Source organism: Fringilla coelebs (assembly GCF_963513975.1).
Source record: "Fringilla coelebs genome assembly, chromosome: 1".
NCBI classification, from domain to species: Eukaryota; Metazoa; Chordata; class Aves; order Passeriformes; family Fringillidae; genus Fringilla; species Fringilla coelebs.
The window spans coordinates 34,250,049-34,275,041 of NC_140028.1; the positions used below are offsets into that span (position 1 = coordinate 34,250,049).

At 41.2% G+C, this 24,993-nt stretch overlaps 1 protein-coding gene across 1 annotated transcript in view; it reads left to right on the forward strand.

Moving 5' to 3' along the window:
* Positions 1 to 3,666: 3,666 nt before the first annotated feature.
* The window catches only part of NCOA2 (nuclear receptor coactivator 2), a 187,838-nt gene continuing 166,511 nt past the window's right edge, over positions 3,667 to 24,993 (forward strand). Inside the window, exons 1-2 of the mRNA XM_084207355.1 lie at positions 3,667 to 3,799; positions 13,258 to 13,337. The gene's annotated coding sequence lies outside the window, so the exon portion shown is untranslated. The remainder of the gene's footprint in view (positions 3,800 to 13,257; positions 13,338 to 24,993) is intronic.

Consider the following 24,993-nt stretch of genomic DNA (forward strand, 5'->3'; position numbering starts at 1 on the left):
AGGAGGGCCACCATGATGGTGAGGATGCTGGAGCACATGATGTACAAGAGAGACTGAGAAGGTCAGGCCATTATTCTGAAGAAGAAAAGGCTGGTGTAAATTTTAATGTTCTCTTCAACTTCTTAATGGGCAGATATAGAGAAGATGGAGCTTTCAAGGAAGTCCACAGTAACCTTTTCATTGTGGGAAACAACAGGCATAAGCTGGAACAGACCAATTAGACATCATGGGGAAAAAAAAAACCCAAACCAACTCACAAATGTGTTCAAATTGTGGAATGGGTAGTAAAAGAGGCTGTAGAGAGTAACAATCATCTGGTAATGACCCTGGAAAACTTGGCATAACTTCAAAATTTGCCCTACTTGGAGATGAGGCTTCAACCCAAAGACCTCAACAGGTTCCCTGAATCCTGAAGAGGGTTAAGAGGGTGGAGTATTTTTACACAGTTTTAGTTTTTTTTTTTTTTTTTTTTTTTGTGGGTTTGAGTTAGGTATGTACTGTATCAACAAAAATCTTATTGGTTTCATAAAGACCATATTAAATCCACTTGGGAAGGTTAATGAATAAGAGGGGATTAAATTCCCCATAAAGGTGGGCAAAGTGATTCTACAGAGTAAATGCAGCCACTCATGAAAAAGGCTTTGTGCACCAACAGCTGTGTTATATATAGCCCTGATGTCAGCAGGTGCACATAAACCATTCTTCCTTATGCATATAAGCTGCAGGTAGAGCTTTATGAGACAGCAGCCATACCTGAATGGCCTACCAAGTTCATAAACTACCAACAATTTGTTCATAACCTTTCACCTTATGGAAAAATAATTTTACTTATTTGAAAACCAGTTAGAAACACACCTGCAAGTGCTAGTTCTACTCTGTGTACCAATTTTTAAAGAAATATGGTATGTAGAAAAGGTAAGAAAAAATAACATTGACAATATATGACTGTACTGACTGGGAAAACATGGTTGCATTCAGATTTTGAATTTTTTCCTGTTAATTTAGAAAAAAAAAAAAGTCTTATGAAAGGAAATTCAACCAAATCTCTCTGAAAATTCAAAATAATTAAAAACTTCTCTCAGTGCTTATTTTCACACCAGGGAAGGTTTGCAAATCACAGTGAATAATCAAATGAATGCATAAAGTGATGTTGTGAACAAAATAGCGAGCAGAAGAATGAAGGGAGGAAAGTGAATACAGGAGAATGACGGGAAACTTGTATTACTCTTGTTTAAAATGGATGAAGTTTTTGCTGAAAAACTAAGCCCAGCTCTAGTCAGCACAATGCAGCAAGGGTGACACTGGAGAAGTTTCAGAGAAGAGCTGTAATGGTGAATAAAATCTGCACTGAAGTGTGTTTATGAAATCCATTTCCCATCTGGAAGACGGTGCCTTCCCTTTAAAGAATAGCAGTTAGGAATAACATAATTACTGGTCTTTGCATACAATGACACTTGTAACCAGGGCTTTGAGTTTTGGCCTCGGATGACAAAATGTATTTGCTTATGAGTTAGAAGCTTGTAACAAATTTGAGCATATGTGTGTAGTTAAATCTCCTCTCCCACACAGTTTGACTAGGAAACTCAGCCACAAAGGAGCCAGGGATTTTTGGTAATGTTGAGGCTACAAACTCCATGTTATATGAGCTGTCTTTTATGCTCCTACCACAGCAAGTTAAAGATCTTCCTTGCTTTTCCTGCTGGATTTAGGTATTAGTTTAACAAAGATTTTTGGTTATGTTAAAGAAAGTTTTATGTCAGAAAAATAAATAAACCAAGCTTTCCTAAATAAGAAATGCTAGAATTAAAATTATCAGTGCAATTCTAAATTGGGCTGTTTATGGTCACAAAATTAAAGACATACTTTTTTCTTTCTTTTCCCCCAGTGAACCACTGTTTCACTTTGCATTGGAGAATGAATCACAACTGTGAGGTAAATTAGATTATTGCCTATCTAACTGTTAGCTTATTTGCTACAGAGATTTGCACAGATATGACAAATGAGGTCAGAGGAAAAGTTCTGTCTCTCCAGGATTCTTTAAGGACTCTTTACCCCCCCACCCCCGCCTTTTTTTTTTTTTTCTGGGTGTTTGTTTTTTTTTTAATAATTTCCCCCCTCAAATGCAAGCTACTCTTACTTGCTGTGTTATTTCAAGGTAATATTCTGTTCTGTGTGTTTGACAGACAGAATTAATCCTCAATCTCTTTTTTTGCCTGCCTGTGTATGGGCAGGGTGGAAGAGCTTCCTGAAGACTAAGTAATTTCTCTGCCAAATACAACTGATGGGGAGGGACATTCAGAAAGGTTGTCCTCTCCAGCTGCTGCAGCCTGGCGCTGGAGCCTTGTCTTCTGAAGATGATGTCAAAAGTACTTCAGCTAAAACAGTGGCATTAAGGTGGATTGGATCTTTGGTTACTATCACATCAAAGCTCCAATTGAGCATATAAGAACGACAATCCCTCCATCCCCATCTCTAATGGGACTAAATTCAAATAGATTTCTGATGGCCATCCCTCCCATTTCTGAGTTTTCTCAGTAGAAGAAGAAAATATTGCAAGTTTTCAGCTAGTTGATTGCAAAGGCTTCTTTCTTTAATATGGGGGAGGAGAGTGGGAAAGAGTTTTCCTTTAATTTGTTTGGAGAAACAATTGAACTATTTTTGCCCAGTGCAAGAAAACAGCTTAAAAAAATGAAGTCAGACAAGTATGGGAAATTTTATGCAGCACACTAGGGAAAAATGTAACCATCTGAAAAACAAGGATTATGATCAAAAAAATATAGGATGAGCCTAATTGCAAGCACAGTTAGCTGTACCACCAGGAACAATATATAATCAGCAGATAGCTACAGAACAACTTGGGTCTGCACACCCAGGCTACAAAATGTCAAAAATAACGACTGTGTCAGTGTAAAGTACAACTCGCCATTATCGAAACGTAAAGCTTTTCTTGTAAGATAGGATTTCTGCATCGCGGATTGCTTCTTGAACTAAAGGGCAATGTTTAACAATCGCCCTCCCGTCCTTAACAAATTTTAACTCATGTATTCACTCCTGCAGTCTAGGGAAAGCCTGCATCTCAATCTCCTTGCTCCCATGAGTGAGATACAGCTGACACGATTTTCAGCATGTGTCCTTTTTTTTTTCTTTTCCGGAGGCAAAGAAAGGAAATAAGACCGTAGCCCCCGCCTCGCTTCCCTGTTTTCGTGAATATGGGCCACTGAAAGCCGTAAGAGGGCTGAGTGCTCCGGTCCCGCCTGGGAGCGGGGCTCCTTCAAGGACAGACAGCAAAGGGCCACAGCCAAAGTCTCTCCCTCCGAGGGCGAAGGACTTTGTTTTTCCCTTCCCCTTTCTCCCCGGTTCGGGCGCCGAGGAGGAGGCTCCCGCGAGCGCCGCGCAGGGCTGCGAGCGGGGCGCTGCCATTGTCCCCGCGGGCGGGGCGCCGAGCGGCCCCGCGCTCCGCCGAGCGGCAGCGGCGAGGGGCGGTGGCGGCCCCCGGACCGCGCCGCGCTGCCGCCCGCCCGGCCCGGCCTCCCCCCGCCCGGGGCCCGGCCGCTGCCGCCGTGCCCGGGGGCAGGGGGGAGTGACTTGTGCCTCCCCCTGCCTCCTCCCCGTCCAGCCCTCCTCTGGGTAGAAGGGGAGGAGGAGGAGGAGGAGGGCGAGCGGTGGGAGGGTCTCCATTGAAATAAACAAGCAGGCAGTTATTAAAAAGGAACATGGCGGCCGCAGCCCCAGCTTCAGCTTCATCTTACAAAGCGAAGGTCAGCGCCGGCGGCAGCGGCGGGAGACGGCACTGACCCCGGTAACGGCTCCCGCACGGCCCCGGCGCGGCGGGGGGTGTGCCCGGGCCCCCCGCGCCTGCCCGGCCGCCCCGTGTAGCGCCGGGGGGACGCCCGGGGCCGCGCCGGTGCGCGGAGGGGCGGCGTTGGCGGGCGGCACCGCGGCCGCGGCGAGGCGGCTTCCCCCGCGCCGGCGGCGGGGGGAGCGGGGCGGGGGCTGCGGCCCCTCCGTGGGGAGCAGGGGGACCGCGGGGCCGCCTCTCGCCGGGCCATCGTGCTCGCACCCCCGCGCCCGGCGATGGGGGGTGGGCGCGCGGGGTTACTTCTCCGGGACGTCCCCCTGTTTCGGCGACGGAGGGGGGGATAGGGCACCCCACCCTGCCGGGCCGAGGGGGCCGGTTTCCTGCTCCCAGGCCAGGCGGAGGTCGGGTGCCGCCTCTCGGCGCCCCTGGCTGGGGGGGAAAGTGCGAGGAACGGGGAAGGCGAGGGGCTGATCTGGGGGTCAGGGACTGCCCTGGCTGGGCTGGGGGAGGATGGGGCAGCGGGGTGCGATTTTGAAGGGACTGTTCAGGACGTTCCCTCTCACCCCCACCACGCAGCGATAGCGAAACTTGAGGGAGGGTCTCTCCCCGATGACAAAAGGGGCGATTTGGGGAGCAGAGCGACGCCGCCTCCCCTTCCCCGGCTGACAACGACTCGGTGCGCAGCGGCGCGGGCCGCTCCGCGCTCCGTCCGCGGCGCCGAGCCGGCCGCCCCCCTTTCCGCGCCGGGCAGGGACCGCGCCGCCCGGCGCCCTCTCCCCTTCCCCCTGCGCAGGGCGCCTCGCCGCCGCTCCGCGCTCTCAGGGGACGCGAGGGGAAGGAGGGGGCGAAGCGGGCAACTTCTCTAACTTTCTGCGCGGGGGTTGTGCCTGCCCGTGCGCGCCGCGCAGCGCCTGGCCGGGCCGGGCCGAGCCGCGGGGGCGGGCGGCCGGGCGTCGCAGCTGCGTGCGAGCGCAGCCCGGGGCGCCCGGCCGCCGCCTCCCCGCGGCCCGGGGAGGGGTGGGGGCCCGGCCGCCGCAGTGCCGTGTGTGCGTGTGTGCGCGGGGCGGGGAGCGGCGGCAGGAGGAGGGGGAAGAGCAGAGCAGCCGGCCGGGCGCGGGGCCGGGGTCCCTGGGCGGGTGCCGCTCCGCTCCCTCCCGCTTCCCCGCAGCGGGCGGCGGCTGCAGGCGGGCCCTCCGTGGCGAGCGGAGCCCCACGCGTGAGGCGCGGGGGAGGGGTGCGGAGGTGCCCGCCGCCTCCGCGGAGGGCGGGTGCGCGGCCCCTCCCCTCCTCCGCGGGGGGCGGTGTGTGCGCCGCCGCGGGCACCGCGCGGCTCCGAGGCTGCGGGCCGAGGCGTAACCGGAGCCGTGTCCCTCGCCGGCCTCGCCGCCCCTCGCTCCTTCGGCGCCGCTTGGGCCTGAGCGTTCTCCCCGGCTCGGGGACCGCGCTCTGCTCTTGCCGGAGAGGGGCATTCAGGCCGTGTAGTTTGTGGGAAACCTGCCCGAGAGCCTGGCAGAAAAAGGTGGGGGGGGAGGGAAATAAAAAAATAAAAAAGAAAAGGCGAGGAGGTTGCTGCTAGTCACTGGGAAGTCGTGATATCTGTGTATCATGATATATACTTAGTTTGAGTTAGCCTGTATACTTCGGTCTGAAATGTGTGTATGTGGGACACTATAAATATACTTGTAATTTAGCTTGGAGAGTCTCCTTGTGAAAGGAGAACAGCCAGCTTGTTTGATAATAATCAATTCAATTGTTTTTTGGTTTTTTTTTTTTTTTTTTTTTTTTTTTGTCTCAGAGTAGTAAGAAGCAGGTGAATAGGCTTTAGAACTCAACCCGTAGTGTTTAAGTATAATTTGATCTAAGCATATAGCGCCTGGCTATGGCAGTTACAGCAGAGCTCTATTGCCACTGTAAATAAGTAAGCATTTAAGACTGCCAGTCTTTGTACTTAAAACATTTCTTTTCGTTTTTGTTCTGCCATTGTGGGTGAAGGCAGTCATTTGGATTTTATCCCTTCGGGTTTTTTATGTACTGAACTATAAAAAACAGCCCTAGTCAATTTCCTGGCTCCATATAACCCAGTGGCAGTGTTGGGCCACCTGGTGGGCTCCTCTCATGGGGGAATCCTCTGGCAGCGCCCAAAGGGAGGGAGCTGCCGGTCCACTGAGTTGGATGCTCTTTGAGAAATGCCCATGTTGTATATAATTTTTAATGTCCTACTGAAACTGTTACACCCCAAAGCAGAGATCTTGTTTGCTTAAACACAGCTTAGTGTGGATGGAAGCTGGTTGTTTTATCACATTTGGTGTAGGTACTCGGTGCCTCCTACTTTTTTCCAGGAGACTTGTTTGTTTACATCAGCAGTGGTGTCACAAATAGGATATACCAGGTTTGCACGTATTTCCACGTGCAGATATGTATGCAAGCACATATGGACACTGATGCATTTGTATCCCTTACTTTTGCATTTGTGGTAACAGCGCTTTGGGGACTGGATGTAGAAGTTGGCTCTGTTGTGTCATATGAGATAAGGGAAGTTGTATATTGCCCCCAAAAGGTTAATCCGTAAGTGTGAGAAGCTTAATGTTCATAGGAAATCTTAGTTATCTACAGGCTTGAAGAAAATACTTTGTCATGGACTCAACCTGCAAGAATATTGAGTACAACTTAAAGAAGAAAGGTTCATCTTTTTTTGACATCGCGCATTATTTTGAAGAACTGCATTATTTGTAACATTTTTTAATCTCGATGGGCATTATGCAATAAATGCATGTCAAACGTGCTGCAATCGCCTCATCTTTTTAGTGACTGTACTCTTTTATTTCACATAAAACCTGAAGATTTCTCAACTTTGTATTTACTCAGGCTTGTGGTCTTTACTAGGGAGAGAATCCATGTCTGATGTGGTTCTTCAGTATCTCTGCAATGTCTGAAGGCACTTCTTTACTAAATGTGTAAATTCCTCATTGTGTGTCCTCGTGGTGTCAGTGCTAAATTTGAGACTCAAGACATTTGAATACATTATTGCCATCAAGAATGGTACTTTTGGAACCAGTTTAAGTTTTTAAACTGGAATTGTGTTATTTAAGAGAGAAAATTAAGGTTATTTCAGGTGGAAACACTAGAAAATATAAGGGATTTATTCACATATAGTGTAGTGTATTGCATTAAACTGAGACTCTGAAGTAAAAAGTAATTACTTAAGAATAATGTTTATGTTTTTATAATCATTTAGGGTGTAGCTTGCTCATTAGAATGCTGAAAAGCTCTGTTGAAAGAGGCATGTAAACCGTCTGTAGTGTTGGCATTCCCAACTTTTCCCTCCGTCCTCCAAAAAACCAGTAAGAGCTAGCCCATCTGCAGGGAGCCCAGATTTTGCAGCAGGAAGAACAAAGTCAGTGAGCGAGCCAGCTGCTGCTACAATGCCCACTGTCTTCTGCTCCTTGCCTTTGTTGCTGATGTCACTGTCTCATTGGCAAAATCTGGGCTTCTGCGCTCAGCTGGAGTTTCTCTAGCACCTGACACCAGAATTGCAGAGGCTTAAGAGGTCTAAGCCTTGAGGATGCTGTCAGTTCATTTGAAAGAAAAGACGAACCAAAGACTGTTACCAAATTTAAATATAGACGTAACTCTCTTTGTCTGCCGAGCACTAATAGATTGTGCATTGGAGAAAGGGAACACAACTAAAACTGTTCTTGCCACGCTCAGTTCTTTGTACATTTCTGTGGCTGGCCTCTCTAAACAATGCAGATTGCATGCAAGTAGGTATATTTTAACAAATTCCACACATTTCTTCAGTATTCTGATAGGCATTAAAATGCTCAATATTCATTTATGTCCATGTTTGGCTTTAGAGGTCAGAGGTTAAATGTGTTGTTACTGTATATACTCTGCTGAGTGACACAGCATTTTAAACTAAGAACAGGGTAATTGATAATTACTTTATGGAAGGCATATAACAGCATTCATTCATCCACCCATTTTCTACTGTTAGTTAACTTAGCTACTCTGGCAGGATCCCCTATTTTTATTTTTAAATGAGGTGAAGTTCACTGCACTGCTTTATTTTTGTTAGTTGTTAAAACATTCTTATACTTCTGGCAGCAGATAATGACAAATTCTTCAATGTAATGCTCCGAGCAAGGGAGGCGGAGAGGGAGAAACAGGGAGGGAGAGGAGGGGAAAAACCCTCCTGAGCATATGGAGACATCCAGAAAAAGATGTGCATCGTCAGCTGTGATTCCATTGTGTGCTTGCAGACAGGATCTGAGCTCTTCTTCTCTTGGGAATTTAAACCTTACAGAAGTATTCTTTGGCTTTTACCATCAGGATAATGGAGCTTAGATAACATATATTTCATGTATTTATTATAGATAATATTTTGATACTATTTTATGATTTCAGGAATAAAATACAGTTTCCAGGACTCCTGCTCTGTGTTGGAATAGCATTTTAAACAGTCATATGTATTGCTGAAATGGTAACTTAGAGTAGTAAGAATAATTTCTAATATTACATCAGTGGTTACATATTACAAAGGCATCTTACCAGTTCCACATTTAGTAGTTTGTCAGCAGTATTTACATTATGCAAACACTCCCTGTTTTAATGATTCAGTAGCTCAGCCTTTTCAAAACATACCAAGTAGAAATCTGACATGAAAAATGACAGGTTGTATAGTTTAATCAATTTAGGATACAGAATTAGAAAAAAAAAAGACAACAAACCCAGGGTATTTTTTAGACAGTTTTAAGACAAAGCAATTTTGTCAGTGTTGTGAATATTCAGAAATAGCATTTATATGATGGAAAAATGAGTGGAAGAAATTAATTTTCTTTCATTCAGTCCTGAATTTACCTATTACCTAGAAGAGCCTTTCCTCTCCTGAGCATCTGGAGTACTTTTGCCGATTTTATACAATTATTTTGAGTTGATGAATAGTTTGAAAAATAGATCTTGAATATGGTAGATTTGCTGCACTCTGTTTTGTAACTGTTTATGATTTTTCAATCTTTTTCTGTGGAAATTGCACGTTATTCAAATGAAAGACTAATGGAAATTTTATTTAAGAGTTTTATGGCTATATAATGGAAACAATTCCTATGGAAAATGTATCGTCATCAAAGTGCTTGACATCTTGAAGTTTGAAATTAGTTCATTAATTTAAGTGTCTGAAGCTATACCGCAGCATATTAACAATATGCACATTTTTTTTCTCCTGCAGCTTCATCATTATGCTATTCCAAGTCTTGCATTTCCTTAAATGGCTTCCATAACAATCTCCCATTAATACAGTTACTGACAGATATTATTTTTCCTTTGCTCTCATTTTAGCAGTTACAACTGATAGTAAATCTCACTCTTTCTGTGAGTGTGCTCCCATTACTTAAATATTAAGGTGCTGTTTTGGAATGGCATTTGTTTTTTGCAGCTAAGATGCAATGTCCTCAGTAAATCCTATTTACATTTTTCTCTTTGTTTTTAAAACTTCAAGAAGTTATTTTCTGTTTGGAAAGGAATACTTGTATTTTACCAGAGTAACCCCCATTACATGGAAACCTTTATTGGATTAATGAAAGGGCAGAGAATATAGGCAACAAATTAATTAAAATATCTACCGAATGTGTTGATTTGTCCATAAATCTTAGGTAGTATGGATCACATGAGCCTCTATGAGGGGACATAGTGAGAACATATATCTGCTGTACTGTTGACTGAGAGTTGCTATTTTGATGTTTTTTTAGTGAGCTATGTAAGACATATTGTTGCTCTTGGGTAGGATTTATGGTGGGCATATCACAATTGGCTGCTTTATTGGCTGCCTCAGTGGAGAAGCCTGGGACTGAAGAATGGGCATGGAAAGTGAAAGAACATTTTGCTTGTTAAGTCAGAATTATTATAGAATTTTACTCTTACTCTGCCTATGCTGTAATTCATCAGTGTGCAAACAGATTTAGTTTTTCATTGCTGTCAGTATTGATCTCTAATGAGCCTGGCCCATGGATTTTGAAGAAAATCACTCCAATTAAAAACAATGCAGTTTGTCACCTATTTGTACCTCATAGATTATGTAGGAGATACTAAACTGCATTTAAAAATAAAACTTTTTGACATGAGAGGAAAGTCTGCCTATGAATAAATTTGAGAGTATATGCTGACACTTTTATTACACATATTTTTATGAACTTACAAATTCATCATATGTCTGTGTGAGGTGCAATTAGAAATAAATAAAAAAAAACCAAAAAGCCCAAAGCAACCCAAACCTTATGAAAACCCAAGGTCATAAGTTTTAATACTTGTGAATCTGAGAGTTCAAGTATCATCTAGGCTACAGTGGAGATTATTTTTCTTCATTCTGCTAACAACATGCTTTGAGTTCACAAAGTAGCTTTTCAGCCTTTTCTCTTTACTCTTTCAAAATTATTGTCAGGACTTGCTGACCAAGTACTTATATATTCTGAGAAATACATGTGATTATTGTCAACTAATTTCACTTGTTAGTCTCTCTCAGTTTTAGACCTTGGTCTCCAGATACATGAACAATGTCCTCATCCTGTTCTATCCATTTTCTGAAATAGATTTTTTGTGGAGGAATATTGAGTGTATAGAAATAAATAAATAAATTCCAGTTTTCAATTACATTCTCAAGGAGAAAAGCTCTTCTTCCAGTCTAGATATTTGTATTTTTTCCAAAATTAAAATTTACAGCTAAAAATGTACTGTTTTCTTTAAATGAGTCCAGAGGAGTTGTTGCTGGGGTGCAAAAAAAAAAAAAAAATTAACTTGTTGATACTTTACAGGCTATAAAATGTAGCTCTAATAGCATAGTTTAAAGGTTTTTATTTTAATTGCTTGCCAATTTTTGTTGGCATTTGCAGTGCAAACATACTTTTGCTTGTTTTGCTGGATTTTTTCAAGCGTTACTTTGAAACAAAGATACTGAATTTTTCATGAGGCCTCAAAATATTTTTTGCTACAGTTCTGTGTGAAGCTAGTGCTAACTGCATGATGGTGAGATCATTTGTGGCTCCTTTTCTTCTTAGTTTAGGAATGATGGAACCTGAAGACTGAGTGTAGATGAGAAAAAACCTCTCTAAGCTCACCAAGTTCATGCTCACTAAGCTTGCGTGCTGTGGATGATCTCTTCCAAGTATGTCTGAACGTGGCAGTTCCCACTCCCTTTCAGTTTAACTGTACCATTGATGTTGTGTGTTTGTTCACAATGACATTTCTGTGGACCACGGAGGTAAACACACCTTAGGTACCTGGAATGAAGACCAGAAGGGAAAGAAGTGACTGTGCACAAATGGAAAATAAAGATGTAAACTGTTCTGAAGTCAGAAGACGGTGTGTTGTTCTGTTCCGTATCAATTGTTTTTAGTTGAGGTTTTTTGACCTTTAAAACAGTTTTCTTTTGCTCTTTGTGGGATGGAGGATTGGATGGTGGTGTTGGAAAATGGCAGGTGTGGCTGTGGTGCATTCCATTTTTATATCGTAGGTAATGTTGATAATTTGTGTATTATTTGAGGCAGTGTTCTGCTCTTCACGTGGGCCTTTGTGCACCACTGTTAACAGAATTATGCCACTGTGAGACCTGGCTTCTTGCGAGAGTAGTTCCCTTGAGTTCTGAGAGTCATCCCAAGAAACTCCTGATTCTTGTGTGTTGGGTGTAAATTTGCACAGGCATAGGTAGTTGGCTTGCTTTTTCTTCAGCCTTCAGAATGGGTTTGAGAGGGGAAGGCAAATGACTAACAGATCATTTCATTGTCACTAGTTGCTGTATAATTCAAGAGGGTTTTTTGGGAAGAGAGGTCTTGTTAGTCATGTTTTTGTGTTTTGAAGGTAGTGCTTCTACTGTGAAGCTGTAATGTATTGTCTTTGTTTTCAGACAATATTATTGTTAAGTGTTTTCTGAATAGAAAAATGAAAATCAGCAAAGCTTGTACTTTCCAGTGGGCCCTTGTGGACACTATTGTGATGGTCAGGAGCCACATGACTTATGTACAGACTCCTTGAGTGGCTGTATTGGAGGCCACAGAGACAAGGAGGTAGGATGCAAGAAATAGGGAAAAACAGCAGGAAAATGAAAGTGAGCAGCCACCTTAGTTGTCAAGAAACAAAATGGTAATAGAGTACTCATTCACTGGTGCAGGTAGAAGACAGGAGATGAGTGGGAAATGCTCCTGTTTGCACAGGCATCGTCCTGTTTACTGCCCCCAGGGGAAAAGGTCTCCCCACTGTGGGCTGGGGCTGCAGCCCCCATGTGCTGCTGAGACTGTGGCTTCTCTTTGGTGTCTCTCTGAATTGCCAAAAGATCTAGTAGCTTACTTAACATTTTATTCCAAGACAAGATGGTTTTTTTCTGTCAACAAGGACCCACTCAAAGCCCTGAGTTTGTGATCCACAGAGCTTGTGTGCTTTTTGGACATTCCTGAGGAAATAATGTGGGCTTATCTTCCATGTGTATATTTCATAGAAGAACACTTCTTTGTTAGTGGTGCCCCTAAGTAGTCTATTACTGTAGTGGTATCCTGTCTGTGACTGAAAGAACTTATGCAGAGTTTGTTTGAAGAAGGTTTTTGTAAGATGGCAGAAATGGCAAAGAAAGAGGTTGATACTAAATTCTGCTATTCTCAAGGCATAATTAGTTTATGGTGGGGTTTTTTCGCTGATGACTCTTGTAGTGCATCTTTCATTTTATTTTCATCTCATTTGCTTTATGTTCTGCCTTTTTGTTTGTCAAAATAGGAAAGTAGAAAACTCTTCTTTGGTGGTTTGCTTGGATATATTTGTCATAAAGTGCTCTTTGACCTACAAACAGAAATTCAGGTATAATATTTGTGTGGGCAGTGGCACACTCCTCCTCCCTTGAAGGAATTATTTTGCTGTGCAATGTATGGCCTCTGTTCTATGGACTCTTTCCTGCTTTATGGGACTCCATATGAGTGAAAGGCTTTCTGTTCACTGATGTTTGTCACTTGGGTCAGGAGTATTGTAAGTTGAGGCTGAGAGAAGAAACATGCTTCTGTACATGCAACTTAGAATAATGGTTGAAAGAACACCAGTTTCTCCTTTTTAGAGATTTGAAACTAATGTGCTGTCAAATCAAGCAGTCAACCAAAAAAAGGAATCAAGCACTTTCAGAGTTCTCACAGATTCTTTAGTGAAAATAGAGGCTGTGTACTGTGTAAGTTAATGTAAACATTTTAGCTGCTATCACTGTGAATTTGCAGTAGGCAGCAGGTAGAAAGGAAGTTGTGTGACTGGAGTGATTGTGCAACTGGAAGGGGGTTGTAGTTATGTCTGGAAAAGCAGATAACGCTCCACAAAGTTTGTGTTTCCCTCGTTGTGTTTTGCTTAAAACAGCAATGTGCTAAACATCATATTTTTGTTCTTCTATGTCCATCTCCAAAAAAAAAAAAAGACTAATATTTTTCTCTCAAATTTGTTCCTAGCATACTTGAGATGTATCTGAGTTGTGAGGCCCCCTGCATCCACAGCCCCTAGAAATCGTTGTTTGCATCGCTGAGTCTTGGTGAGTTGTCTATATCCTATTGCATTTAATTGGATTGTGTTGCAGCTCTATCTTCTTCACTGGGGAGTTTGATGTGAGATGTCTTAAATTGATTGTGTGGATACAGCAGAACAAACCTTGGTTTTAAGTAATGTGGGATACTGTACACTGGGTGGAAAGACTAGCATTTTGGAAACTTTGAAAATGATGGTGGGACTGGTTATGGAAGCAGAGGGTCCTTGCTTTGGTGCCAGGACCAGGAATGGGACTTTCTGCTGGTAAAGAATATCGCATGTTGATCCCTTCAGCCTTTCTCATTAGGTTTGTTTGATATTTTATACTGTAACTAAGGAATTGACATTTTTCAGATGTGCTGATTATGGTCTGTCTTATGGCAAAGGTTGAATATGAAATAATATAAGCTTTTCCATCCAACTCTGTGCACTAATAAATTACTTAAATTGAGGGTTGAAATTGGTATAATGACACTGATGACTTAAACTGCTTGTTGCTCAAGAATTACTGTCTTATGACTCCATCAGGCAGTGCTGTGCCTGTTTAACTCTGCTCTCAAGAAGGGATAATACCACTGAGAATTAGAAAAAGAGACCCCTGCGGATTGTTTAAATGCAGACTAATAATAGTTTGGTAGTGCAGCGAAAGAAAGTAGAATATAAATGCTGTGGTTTTATTTTAGGTATGTTTGATATATCAGTATATTCGCTTGCTATAAATCTTTTACAACAAATACGCATTTGAGATTTTATGTGAGAACCTTTTCAGTGTACTCATGAATAAATGTTGTCTTTTAACACATAGAGTGACTTATTAAGGTCAGAAATATGTATTTTTGAGGCTTGCGCACTAAATATAGAGGTGGGAAATGAGCCTGCTGAAAGAGTTTTTAGTTGTTTGGGGGATGACTCTTTATAAAATGCCAACCAAATATGGGTAAAATTATGTAAGCCCACATCAAGTATCATTTCCTCTTTTGTTAATTATGTTCAGCAGTTTTTGAAGACTAACAATGCTTTTCTTTAAACTTTCCTAATTTTCTAGCATCAGTGAATGAGAAAACAGGTTAAGCGGTTTTCCAGGGCTTTATTCTGTCTTTTCCCTTTTCACTTCAGATAAAACACTTTGAAGTTCATTCTATTCAATGAAGTTTATAATTCTGGTTAATAATTTGTTTTTGTTTTATAATAACTTGAAAATTCTTAGCCACAGAGATGTTATTACTCATTTACACTTATTACTTACACCATATTAGTTATTATTTATTTACACTACTTACCTGGACTGCACAATCATAAGGTACTTGTGCAGGTCTTCTCAATAATGATCTGCTTTTGTAATCATTTAAGCAAGTTGTTTAAAAAATGCAAATACTCTAAAATATTGTTTTCCTAGTGAATAGCACTCAGAATGAGTTAGGTGTTTGTAATAAAGAGAAGAATGTCACTGCCAGGATTCTCTATAGAGAACATGAAATTTTGTTGTCAGGTTGATAGTATGTTTGTTTTCAGTTGTCTCAATTTCAATTTTCGGTTAAAAAAAAAGAATGCATTAGGAAATATGAAAATAAAAAACAATTTCCATATAATTACTTGGGTTTTTTTCCTAATTAATTTAGATGGAAGAAAAAGAAAACAACCTGTCTTTTCCTTAGTGCTGCTACATTCTGCACCAAAACTATAGATTTGGTTGATACAGTGAAAGAAAATAATCTGGTAACTTCATGCATGCTGACCAAAACACAGTTTCTGTGTTTAGGAAGTCCAAAACCTTTAATAAGAGCAAATATTGCATGAATATTTGTTTATGAAGTCTGTGGTGATGACATTGAGGAATAAACCACTGTAAAAACAATGGGTGTCATGAAAGGATTTATAGGGCAAGGATGAAGCAGAGTGGTAGCTTTCACCCAAAATATCCTTTTGCTTTAAGGTGTGTGGTTATCTCTGTGTTCCTATTATAGACTGATTAGCAGAAGTAGGTTTCATAAGCCAAAGAATAGTTTAAAATTTTGGTTCCATTGAATCCTTGGAAGTCTTTCTATTGAGTTTTGAGTGTCTAGGGCTTCAGTCCTATTATTTGACATACTTGCATGCTCACCTTCTCTGTTGCAAGTTCAAAGAGCTGTAGCTGTTTATTTTAACCAGCACACCCATCTGAAATTATACTGGTGTTGGAAGGATACATCAGTTGGAGTGTCATTTAAGAAATCTGGGCCTTGGCTTTTGACTAGTGTTGCTTGTGGAATTATAGATGTTGGTTTTGACTGTATGTTGTGAGACTGCACCACGACTGACTGAAATTGTGCACATTCAGCTTGTCTGCCACTGTATCAAGTTTTTTGGAAAATGAACCTACTAGTTAAAGCTTATTTGGTCTATTTTTCATGTTAGTTGAGGTAGCGGGTAGCAGCTGCTGTGTGTTCAAAAAAAAGGGAATGCAATTAGAATGATGATAAGTTTAGACTTGCAAAAAACCCAAACAGATACAAAATCTGTCTTAATTTCCAGTCTAAAAGTTACCAGTCAGAAAGCATTTTTTAATCTCTCTCTCCCTTTTTCATGAAGTGGTTTGCTTTGTAAGGAATATTTCTCAGCAAAAAAAACATAGATTAGAGAAATCTCAGTTTTCTGTCGCTCTTGATCTGGAGAGTCTGTTTCCATCTAACTTTGTAGTGATTTTATTGTCGTTTGTGTTGTAGTTAGTGTCAAGTGTGATAGAAAATATTTGTGTGTCTTTTCATTCTGAGTTATAGTGCTTGTTGTTTACAGCTGTAGTAGATACAGAAAATTCTGACAAATGTCTCCTTTTTGACTGTGTTCTCCTAATACATGTTTGTGTAAAGGGAATGCTGTCTGGAAATAAATGCAATACTGAAAATAAAACTGCCTTATATCGAAACAAGTTTTTAGAGCCTTGGGTATTAATTTAAGGATGCAAATGAGGAACTTACAGTAGATGCCAACTATCAAACCTGAATAAGGCTAGCTTCTGTGAGCTTGCAAAGCACTGCTAGAATGGTGCTTACCTAGAACCCTGGAGTCAGTTCAGAGCACCCTAATTCCCACAGAAGCTGTATTTCTGAAATAGCTGAAATAATATATTGTTATGTGTAATCTTCAATGAATTTGATCTTCTCTGTGAAGGACACTTAATCTACGTTGAATTGGTTTGTGATAAATAAAGGGAATGTGTTTTTATTGCTAGACCTCAAAACTGGGGAGTTGTGTCTTGCATGAAATGTGATAAGATTATTCTGTGTTCAGTCACTGCCGTTCAGTAGTGACATTAGTTAACATGAATTGCCTATGAAGATGCTTGTAAAAGTGGATGCTTGATTATGGTGAATTTAATGTAATCAGCGTTAAAATGGTTCTCTTAATCTGAGAGTGAAGTTCTGTGTGGGTGGTATGATGAGAACTGAAGTATTAGGAAATGAGCATCTATTGAGATTTATACAATTGCCCCCTAAAAGATTTCCCCCCCTAAAATTGGAACTGAAAGTTTATGAAAAACATTATTTTGTGGAAAAGTTGAAATTTACACAAATGTAGTATATTGCATTTCTTTCCTTTAAATTTTATGAAAATCTAGAGTACTGTAGAGAGAAATCTTATGCTTGCAACTAGCAGAATTAGATTTGTTAGTAATGAAAGTACTTTTAAAGAATTTCTGTAGTTTTGAGGCCACAATGTTCAAATTCATTGTAAAGCTGGATTAAACTATTCTTATATTTGTAAAACTCATTAACTACTGTAAACGGATTTAAATGGAGTGCTCTGTCAGTGAACTTTTTACTGCGTTGATGGAACCAAACTTAATATATATCCAGGACTGTTGAAAATGCTCATTCAATTGATTGAAGCTTGCCTTTTGTATGTAGTTATATCCTGGAAGATTATTTTGAACATTGCAGTTTCAGTGAGATAAATAAAAAATATTTAGGAAATGGGATTGCTAACTTGATTTTATTCACTTCTTAAATATTGGTTTTGACTTTGTAATGGACTTTGCTGAGATTTTTCATTTCTTACCTTGATAGGAACCTTTTTATATGGACAAAGTTATACTGTATTAGCATTAGCAGAAGAAATAGCTGTCATTATCATCTGTGGAAAATCAATGTATATTTTATATATAGATTGATGACATTGTATCACCAGTATTGGAGCCTCGGAATTCTAGAGGGGTCAAGAACAGGACAACTGAGCACTTGCATCATCAAAGAAGATGAGATGCATTTACTTGGGCAGATTTTCCTCTGGGCCTGCCTTTAGTCCCTGAATTGGGAAGAGTGAAATATTTACATGGCCTGGCTCTTGACAGTAAATAGTATTAATTAAATACAGGGCTTGGAAATGCTCCTGGTATTTCAGATGAAGGCCAGTAGATTTTGCCTTGGCTTTCTGGAAATTGAATTCCAGTAGTCTGTTTATTTGACAGCATTATAGTACAATGCTTTGCGGTTCATGGATATTTGTGTACATTAAAGTGGGTGAATTTTTCTAATACCACAGTGTGGGGATGTTATGCTCAGAAGGCTTATCTGCTGTAATGGTAAGGAAATTTGTAGATGATTATAATATAAAGTCTTGTACAATGTGTTTCACTCTCATTAATTTGCTTTTATATTAACTGGACTGCAAGAAGTTACAGGTTTTCTTTTTAAAACAAACTTTGGATGTTGAAAAATTCAGGTGAAAGGTCCTAGATAAGTCACAGAAGTTGAGTATTATGAAAATGATTTAGAAATATTGGTGAGTATTACAGTATCATTGTGCAGGGCTCTAACTGTTCAAATATGTTACAGAAACCTCCTCTAGTCATCTCACCACAACCAAAAAAAAGGGTACTGGCACTCTTCTGTACACAGTATTTGTTACAGTATGTGTTTAAATGTGTTGCTAAAACTTTATTTGCAACTGTGGCCATGATAAATGAAGAATATGCTCTGTTCTCCTGTTCCAGCATCTGTTTTTATGGTCTAGATTCTTGCCTTTTTTTCATTATTAGTGCTTTTCTTCCTTCAGTAATCCCAAATCAATAAACTACAGCATTCTCTGTACACCAAACTCTGTATCTTTCAAAATGACAACAATAAGCAAACTAGGAATATTTAAAATTAGAATTGAGAAAAGAATTAGTTTTATAATAGGTATTGCAATTTGGTTTTTCCTTGAGGGAAGCTGTAGTAGTGTCAAGAGGAATTAAAATGTTTCTATTCAGATTTTTTTTCAGCGTGTTTTTCTTAGCTTATATTTGAATGTTCTCACTTAAACTTTAAAACATTATCCTTATGAGTAACACATAGAATTGAAGATACCTTTTTGCCTTGGATTCTTTTGTCCTTCAATCTCTAGGTACCTATTTTACTGCTTTAAGAGAGTGAGACATCCCCTACATTTCTTTCTTCTGGTTGTGAGCTTGAAACTACTGTGTGGTGACACAGTTTATAATAGTATTTTAAAATGGGATAAAACCATCAACATTTCTCTAAAAGTAGGTGGCCAACACATGAAATTTCAGTTGGGTTAATTTTTATGGCCTTTCAGTTTTCAGATGTGGTTTTTTGCTTGGCTTCTCTTCACAGATCCTGGTTAACTGTGTTTTTATTGCTTAGTCCTGCTGAACAGACTCATGTAAAACTTTTTTTGTCTCGAGTTACAGTATGTAACTTCCAGAATGTATCCTGTGGTGGAGTAGGGTTTATCTGCACTGATGCCACATAGAGCTTGATGCATGACTACTAATGTTTAAAATATTCCTTGTCCCTGACTGTGATTTTAGTCTTTCCTTCCTCATGAGCTTACTCTTTTGTCAATATGCAAGTTCTAGGCTCTTGATCAGCTGTATTGGGTTTGCATGGCCAAGCCTTGGTAACGGGTAGATTCTTTGAGAAGCTTCCTCCTTGTCCAGCAGTGAGTCTGCTCAGTGAGTTCCTGGCACTTCTGCCAGTAACCCCTGGCAGTGCCAAAGACAGACCTGCTACTGGTCAAGGCTGGGACAGTTCAGAACGGTGGTAACACCTCTGAGATAACATTTCAGAGGACGAAAAAGAAGTCCTTGTGCAGTTGTAGTTGTGGGCAGAGAAGAGCAGGGTGGGAATGTGTATGTGTGAGAGGAACAAGTGCGCAGGCACCAAGGTCAGTGCAGAAGGAGGGGCAGGAGGGGCTCCAGGCACCAGAGCTGGGATTCCTCTGCAGCCCATGGTGATGGCCATGGAGAAGCAGCTCTGCCCCTGCAGCCCATGGAGATCCATGGGGATGCAGAGATCTGCCTGCAGCCTGTGGAGGAGCCCCACACTGGAGCAGGTGGGTGCCTGAGAGGAAGCTGTGGGAGGCCCATGCTAGAGCAGGGTCCTGGCAGGGACCTGCAGACCTATGGAGAGGAGCCCGTGCTAGAGCAGGTTTTTGGTATGACTTGTGATCCTGTGGAGGACCCACAGGGGAACAGGCTGTCCTTGAAGGACTGCACCCCGTGGAAGAGTGACCTCCACTGCAGCAGTTTGGGGAAGACTGTTGCCCATGGGATGGACTCAGATTGCAGCAGTTTGTAGAGAACTGCTGCTCCTGAGATGGACTTGCTTTAGAGGAGTTCTTGGAGAACTGTTTCCCATGGGAGGGACCCCATGTTGGAGCAGGGGAGGGACTCCACTTCCTAAATAGTGGCAGAGATGACCTGACCATAACCCCCATTCTGTCTCTTCCTGCACTGATGTGGGAGAAGGCAGAGCTGGGAAGGAAGGAAGGGGGAGGGGAAGGTGTTTTTAAGTTTTTTTTTTACTTCTCATTATCCTTCAGTGATGTTGTTAGTAATAAATTCAGTTAATACCTCTGATTCTAACCTGTTTTGCCTGTGGTGGTGTTTGGTAGATGATCTTTCCCAGTCCTTGCCTCAACTCATGAACTCATTGTTTTACTTTCTTTCCCCTGTCCATCTGCAGAAAGGAGTGAGAGAGAGGTCTTGGGTGGGTGTCTGGCATCCGACCATGGTCAGCCCACTACATCAACATTGAAATATTTGAGGAATCGATACCAGCAAGTCAAATTGTATAACACTATTGTTGCCACATTTAAAACATACTCACTGCAAATATACGGAAGCCAAAAAAACCCCAAACCCAAACTACCCCAAACCAGGCCATCTTATCTGAGATATCACCGGCTCTTCCACCACTGTCACACCCCAACCCTGCACTACTATACATCACAGGCTGTGTGCCACAACCTAAATGGTTAAATAGATTTGTTCTATTAATTTTCAGCCTCAGTTGGTTAGTGCCAAATGTGCTTTGTATATAGCACATATGTTTCACAATAGTATGTATTTATTTTTAAATACAGGCATGGAACCATGCATATGGTGCTCTGGTCCTGTTTTAGGTATTGTGGGCCCTTAAAGGGGAAAAAAACCCTAGCAGCCTGCTGCTGCTGAACTTGATTCCAGTAACAGTAGTTATCAGAGTTGCATCTTACTTACTCGTCCTCTTATTTGCTTCATCACTTGGTTTCTGAGCTATTTCCTTCTGCCCCCAGCTTCCAGGAAAACTGTTTTGTGGTCTTCTGATACAATCTCGTAAAGCTTTGGGATAGTCCCATGTTTTGTGTCAGGACAACTCGATCCATGATTGTGAGACTCTTTCTAGAGAGTTAAACTTGTATGTGTGTATTTTGAGGGGGAATTGCTTACTGAAAATTTATTTTTGGCTAGCGTAAAGCTGTTAATGTGTTGGCTGGAATTTCGTAAGTAGCTTCATTGAGGAAGGGGGTGAAAGTCCCTGCTAATCAGAAATGCTGTAATGGCTCACTTAGGAAATTCTGAAATGAAGTTTTGGATTTCAAGGCTAGAGTCACAGCAAGATTCACCAGTCAGTAAGCCACAGGAAAGCCACCTGCGTGGCTCTGAGTGAGAGCTGCTGCAGGGTGCGAGGAGAGGCCCCTTGCAGGGCCACCATCTCAGGGCACAGCCGCTGGGTAGAGGGACAGCTGATGGCTCCCTGGCCTCTGGTCTCACCCCCCGGCTGCTCCTGGGCCCAGGGTGGCCCTGTCTCTCCCCATTGTGCCAGGCTGGGGACGGGCAGTGTTGTACAGCGGTGACCCAGAGTGTCGCTGCTTCACCCGGGCTGGCTGCAGGGGCTGTGCCGGCAGTGCTGGGCGCTGGGCGCACCCATCTCTGCTGGGCTGGGACAGGCTGGAGGGCCCAGGGCAGCAGCCTGCTGGGCACTGGGATCTGCCTGCTCAACAGGGTGAGCAGGGAATTGCGCTGCTCCTGACTCAGAGCAGGGATTTGCTTTTGGGTCTCCTTCCTCACAGGAGATGGCTGCTCTCTCTGGGCCGCTCAGTGTTTCATTCTGCTGCCTCTGGAATAGCTCTGCTTTTTTACTGGTCTGTAAATACTTTGTCAGAGAACTGATTTTCCTACATGGGAGGTGAGCATCCTATCTGTTTCATGTGTCCTACAGTAAAGGGCAGTAGTTTCTTCTCATGCCTACTTTTATAGATGTAATTTATTTGTCTGTTACCCATAAGGTTTTCTTCTCAGAGAAGGTACTGCAGAGGAAGCTAAGGTATACATTCACAGATATATTTAGCAATTACATCCCCTTGTGGATGTTCTTAATGCTTTGAGAATAGCTTACCCTACTTCAACGTGAAGTAAGCTATCTGAAACAAGGGCATTTTTTCCTGGTGAATTGACTATTTGCACAACTTGTAACAGTTTTAAAATAATGTGTTTTTCCTGTTCAGTGGCTGAAATAAAAAATTCATTATAGGCACAGCTCTGCTCCTTGTATCAGATGTATGATTGTCCATAATTAAATGGATGTATTTGACTACAAAGATGTAATACAATTAAGGTTTCACGTGGTTGCCGCTGCTTATGCCATCTTTTCTTTCCAAGTCTGTTGCTAAGGTCGGTGTGAGGTATTTTCTGGTGTAAAACTGGTGAATTTTTGAAAACCTGAAAAGATCAAAATGAGACCTATTTTGATATCTCAGAGCAATTGGGAAGTAAAAATGTGAACTATGTATAAAGTGGTCAGCAGTGCTAGAATTGAACTCTTAAAAATTTAAACCCACTAGGGAGTACTTTGTGTTATGGTGGGAAGGGCCATAAGCTATAACTTTTCCTGCTGTTGACATGATTTGGAGACTGTCTTACTGTTCTGATTTTGTGGAAATATTGCTGCATAAGCATAGTGGTAACTTCTTTATAAAAGAGCTGTACTCAGTTCTGTTACACTTGTGTAAATAATTTCTACTCAAGTTGTATTGCGGAAGCTGAGAAAGGACGACTGTGACCCTGCCCTTAGAATTTCCTCAGGGGAGTAGGGACTTTTTTTAAGAGATGAGATTCTGAGAAGGGAAATAAGGTTTCTTGCAGAAAGTTTGAGCTAACTGGCAGTACAGGAAAGATGAAAATGTAAAATCCAATATTAGGTCAAGCCTGCTTCTGCTAATATTTCACTTGCATTAGCTGAATGTAAAGACAGCATTGTGTTTTATTGGTTTTTAAATGATTTTGCTTACCACTGGCAGGGAAGGAAGTCAGTAAAAGGGAACTGGTATTTTCTTACACAGACTATGTCTTGAGGAGGAGAATAAATCTGCAACAACATGAGACTTTTTATTGCATATTTTAATAATTAAAAAGGTGTGGGGGTTTTGTGTTTTTTTCTATGTTGTAATTTGTACTGGTTGCAGTATCAGTTTTTAGTTCTGTCGTGTTGATTTGTTTAGGATACCAGGTGATGCCAACCACTCTTACACCATGCTGGTGATGGGTTCTGTGGCTCTTGCTGTGCTAAGCTTCTGTTGTTGTGTTGAGCAGGCAGCTAAAATGATTTATTTAGGCTGGCTTAAGGTCAGTTACAGAAATTGAACTTATTTTTTACAATTTTTTTTTAATTCCACCAATAGTTTACATAAGGTGGCAGGAACATTTTTTAGAATTTGGGGACTTGGAATATTTTCCCCTGCACGTAATTGAAATTTCCCCGTAATGTTACCCATGGGAATGAGCTTGCATAGGTAACAGCAGGGATGGACCTTGTGCTAGAGAACCAGGGGTTTATTCTTCGGTGCTAGGTTTGCCAGAAGTGTACTAAACAAATCACTTGAGCTTAAGTTCCTCATTTTCTTAGCTGTAAAATGAGGGGTCAGTCCCTCATTATTTTCTCCATATGCAAAATTCAGATTCATTGCCATGTGTGGATTGTGTTGAGAAAATAAATATATTTATGTGTTTAATTTCATAAAATCTAAATAAAATGCCTACTTCTCTCTACCAATGTGAATTAATACTGAAATGGTAAAAAAATGCTAGGGAGAACTTGCCTATTAAAACATTGAAGCAGTGGCCTTTTGCTGTTTTATTAAACAAGAATCAACCTAGATTGTTTTGAATTAGCAATATTTTTGTCTGCTTTTGTTATGAGATAAAACACCAAGTATTGACTTAACTTCACATTTCACAGGAGAAGAATTAAAAATTATCCCTGTGAAGGGTGACTATGGAGTTACTCTTTGAAATTCTAATTTAACACTTCAATAATGGGTCAAGCCTGCTCTGAATCCTCTGTGGGATTATTTGATTTGCTGTCTGGTTAACCTCAAGGAAAATGGGATGTCTTTAAATTACTAGAGGTGCTAGCTATCACCTTATAATGGAACCAAAAGGGAAAATTTGTTGTTTTAAATTAGGATTGTGACCTGATGACTAAGGTCTTGTATGAGTGGGGCTTATTTTTAAGATCTAACTTAAGGTTGAAATTGTAGGGTGGTGATTAAGGGGTGTTTTTCTTGTAGTTGTTGTTTGGTTTTTTGTTTGGTTTTCTTGGGATTTTGTTTGTTTGTTTTGGTGGTTTTTTTTTTTGGTTATGTTTTGGGTTTTTTTTACTGACCATCAGCTTTCTAATTGGAAACTAATATAATTGAGGGGTAAAGGGGAAATGTCTTCTTTAACTGGGGGGGATTTGGGGTTAGGGTTTTACTGTTTGTTTTGTCTTCAGTGTTGTTTACTCATGGAGAAGTTTTTGTTTTGTGTTTCTTCTATTTGCATAGGTGTTTTGTGCCCCAACAGGAAGAATCTGTATTTTTTTCATAATAAAATTGATTATGAAATTTAATTCACGTGACTGGAACTGAAGGGAGTTCTGCTTTTTATAAGTAGATAAAGAAGCAGCTTGTATATTTTGCAAGTTTATGCATGTAAAGTTTATCCTGCCAAAACATTTTAAATTAATTTGCAAATTACTGAAATACAAGTTCTCAACTGTTTTATGCTGTGTCATACATGAAGGGAGTATTTGGCAGTTATTTAGTAACTTGAATTTGGGGGTGTAAAAGCAGAGGAATTTCACTTAAAAATTCATTCACTCTAACATTTTACTTTTCACTGTTTTAGATTGGAAATTTGGTACATGTTGCATTTTTTTCAGCCACACTTCACCTTCAGAAGTCATAACAAAACTAGTCATATTCCAGCTTACTTCTCTGTCTTACAAGTTAAGTTGAATTTTTAAAAAACATCTATAGTTTGTGATGTCATAGGGTATAAATTAAGACAATGAAATCTTAGCATAATGCATCACTTTTAATGATGAGGAGTATTGAATGGAGGCAAGCTGTGCAATGTGCATTGCTTATAATGAGAAAATTCA